Consider the following 3,796-nt stretch of genomic DNA (forward strand, 5'->3'; position numbering starts at 1 on the left):
GCATTTACCACATTTTTAGTATTTTTCAAAACATATATTTCAAATCCTATATCCTCCAATAATCCTTTGTCAGCCACTTTGGCATTATAAAAATGGTTAATATTTATTGAAAAAATTAGTATGTCAGGCATTGTTCTAAAATTTTTATGTGTATTCATCCTTTTTATCTTTATAGCAACCCAAGGCAGGTTTGCTATTATTTTCATTTTAAAGATAATGAAACTGAATCACAGAGAATTGAAAACAAAAATGATTCAAGGTCACATAGAAGGTTGACTGTTTCCAGAGCCAGAGTCAAACAGTCAATTTTAAGTAAGTAGTTATATCCAGTTAGCATTTTGAAGTAACAGCCATTTAGCTTATCAGACCCATCCATTGAGTCTTTCTTCTACATCTCTACCCAGTGATGACTCAGGCTTCATGTCAACACCTCCCACAATAAAAAGGATAACATCCCCCGCATGCTATAGTCACTTAGCATGTTCCCAGCATGGTGCTGAACTTTTCCATCATCTCTCTCACTTCTCAGACTGTTCCTCGATGGTGTTATTATTCCCATATTACAAATGAGGATACTGAGGCTTAACTGTCCTGGCATTCTTCTTTTGCAGACTTAGGGAACCTTTTAATCTTTGAACAGCTTTTACTATCATAAATGACTGAACTGAACAGTATCTCTTTAAAGCTTCAACTCACGAGTGCCAGGTCTAACTATTGAGACCACACCAAACAAACCTTATCCTTTTCGCATGTGAGAGCTTGCATCATGTAAAGAAAGATGCTATTCCTTTCCTATGTCTTCTTCAGGATAAATGTGTTTAGTTTCCGTGATGTTCTAAATATAGCATAATTTTTAGTCTTTCTCTTCCTAAAATGTGGCTCCAGAAGTATTATCATGTCTAGATGTGGTCTGATCTGTCAAATTACAGGATTATCACCTTAATACAATTCAAAATTATATACTAGATTTTTGGCAATGCTATAGCTAATACTGATAAATTGAGCTATTTGCTAAAATACTGTCTTTTAATTTTTTAAAACTTATACCACTGCCAAATCATATCTACCTCATTCTATACATACAAGGTTACTTCAAAAGTTCATGGACAAATGGAATTGAAAGATAATACAAATCTTTCCATGAACTTTTTGAAGTACCCTCATATACAGTTGACTTTGTAGACCCAAAGGCAGGAATTTATATTTATCTGTGTTATATTTCATCTTGTTAGATTCAGCCCATTGCTCTGGGCTGTCAAAATCTTTTTGGATACTATGTCTGTCATCCAATGCATTTTCCATCCCTCTAAGATTTATGAGATTTACAAATTTGATGAGGGTGCCTTTTCATGCTGGGCAGTAGCTCAGTAAATGCTAACTGATTGACTAACTGATGCCCGTAAAATAAAACAACCAAGACAATCTACACTCTGCTACAACTCTAAGCAATAAAGAAAAGGCACCATTTTCTAACAGATAAAATGTGTCATACTAAAATTCTTCACATATTTTTCAGTGGCCTTGTTTACTAACATGGGTTTTTCTACAACTAAAAAATAAATCTACGGTCTATTAAATATTCTCTATTAAGCTATATTTATACAAACAATACAGGACTTCAGGTAATTAGGGAAAGTTGCTTTGGCAGAAATTAATCATGTGGATTGCCTACAAATATTTGAAACAGTTGAAATGTGTGTGTGCACCTGCTACTCGTTTGATCCACTGGATAATGCTTAAATCTTCACTCATTCTGACTATGAATGATGCTGTGGAGAAATGAATTCACACACAGATATGCTCCTCACAGGTTTTCCTCTTTTTTGTTTCTGGTTTGCATTTCCCATGAACTCACATATTTTATTTCTTCACTTGCTCCTCCCCTCTGCTCCTTTCCCTCTCTCCAACCCCCCCCTCACAGGTTTTCCTCTTTTTTGTTTCTGGTTTGCATTTCCCATGATCTCACATATTTTATTTCTTCACTTGCTCCTCCCCTCTGCTCCTTTCCCTCTCTCCAACCCCCCAACGACACACACACTCACTTCCAGTACTTTTCTTTCTGGGTAATTCAGACAAGCCTTGAAGTGAGCTACAGCAAAAGCCTAAGTACCACATTCACATGCAGGGTATGAAGCTGGGATTTACTGCTCTCCCTTGCTATCTATCAAAACTCTTCATATACTGAAACCTCCCAAGGACATGCCCCCAATTTAAGTAATCTCTAAAATTTAACATAGGAATGCCAGTAGTTTCCTTTATCCTATCTTGACTGGATGTGAAACTCTCATGACCACTTCTTCCCAAAGGATTAAATTACTGTTTCTCTACCTCAAAGAAAGCTGTTGATTTAAACAACTACATGATGGAAATCTGCTGATAGTCTGATCTGTTGTTGAAGAGGGTTAGGTCCAGCCCATTTTCTAGAGATACTGCCTAGAAATGTGCCACACACAATTCCACGTTGAAGAATGTTTTTGGTGCACTGATGATCGCAATATTCTCCATGTTTAATTATCCCAATATATCACGATGCCTTTTTCTATCTTATCCATAGAGAACATATGATTTTCAGAAAATTATCAGAATTGGCCATAAAATAACTTGGTAAACCTTTTCAGTATTTCATATCCCTATAATCTAGAAAGTGTTTATTTGCTTTCACTACATTTTTCTCTCCTTAAAACCCAACTTCTTATTTTGCCTTTCACATTTATGAAGAAAACTGCTCATCCTAACCTTCACCTAAAACCAATAGCTTTTTTGAAAATGGTTCTGTTGTTTGCATACTGAATGAACTTATTACAGCACGCTACATGTGATGTTACACTTAAGGGTTATATAAACATAGAGGTGTCTTCAAGGAACTTGCAGTCTGGAATGGAAACAGGCATATTAAAAATACTTTTGATGCAATAAAATAAATATGGATGAAGTGCTTAGGGACAAAGATGAGAAACAGAGAATTGTCTTGGAAGTCTCCTCCTCCAAGAACTTCCCCGTTTCTCTCCTTCCCCCTGTAGGTGTATTCTTCAGATGAGTCGTCTGTACTTGCACTGTCTAGTTTCTCTTTTTCTGTTCTATCTGTAATGCAGCTCAACTAGTAGTTTCTGTGTTTTATTACTGTTAAAAAAATCTCAAAATTACAGGAAAGTGACAAGAAAAGTACAAAGAATTTTTTTCTGAATGATTTGAGATTAAGTTTCTGACATAATAAGTCATAACTCCCAAATACTGCAGTCTGTATTTGCCACACACACACACACACACACACACACACACACACACACACACACACTACATTCTCCTATATAAGTACAATATAACTATCAGGAAATTAACATCGATACATCACTACCGTCTTATACTCAGAGGCAATACAAGTTTTTCCAATTACACCAAAAATGTTCTTTATAGAAAACAAATTCAGTTCAGAATCACATGCTGCATTAGTTGTTACGGCGCTCAGATCTCCTTTGATCTAGAACAGTTCTTCAGCTTTCACTGGACTTTCATGATCTGAACCCTGTTAAGGACTACAAACAGCCCTGATCTTGTAGACTCTAGGTTTGCATTTGTATAATGTTTCCATGTGATTTTATTCCGGTGAAACAGTGATTTTATTACATTTTATCTTGTGTTTCATCATTTCTATTTGTTCCATTATTAATGATGTTAACTTTAATCATTTACATTAATGTGGTATCTGCCAGGTTTCTCCACTGTAAAAACACAATTTTCCCCTGTGCAATTAACATTTTGTGAGCAGATACTTTGAGACTGTATAAATATCCTGCTC

This window comes from Galeopterus variegatus, unplaced genomic scaffold, assembly GCF_000696425.1.
Source record: "Galeopterus variegatus unplaced genomic scaffold, G_variegatus-3.0.2 Scaffold2586, whole genome shotgun sequence".
In the NCBI taxonomy this organism is placed as follows: Eukaryota; Metazoa; Chordata; class Mammalia; order Dermoptera; family Cynocephalidae; genus Galeopterus; species Galeopterus variegatus.